We start from the raw sequence: 291 nt of genomic DNA, 5'->3' as shown, positions 1-291 counted from the left end.
GACGGCTTTGGCCATAATGGGCCACAAGGGCGCGGAGGCGGTGGCGCTGGGCTCGGCCTTCTTGAAGGCTCGTCCGGTGGGTTTTTGGATTAAATTGCATCAAAATAAACCATTTTAATCAATTAATTAATTTATTTATTTGTTCATTTATTTCTTTATTGTTTGTTTCGTTTGTTTGGCCTTTTTCGGCGCACTTGCGGCTTCTTTCCGCACTTTTCCGCGACTTCTGAGACCCAGGGCCCCCTAAACCCTAAACCCTAAACCCTAAACCCTAGGCTCCGACGAGGATGC

Source organism: Eimeria tenella, genomic scaffold (genome assembly GCF_000499545.2).
Source record: "Eimeria tenella Houghton genomic scaffold, Eth_scaff1945, whole genome shotgun sequence".
Taxonomy (NCBI): Eukaryota; Apicomplexa; class Conoidasida; order Eucoccidiorida; family Eimeriidae; genus Eimeria; species Eimeria tenella.
Note: the sequence above shows the minus strand (reverse complement) of the source record.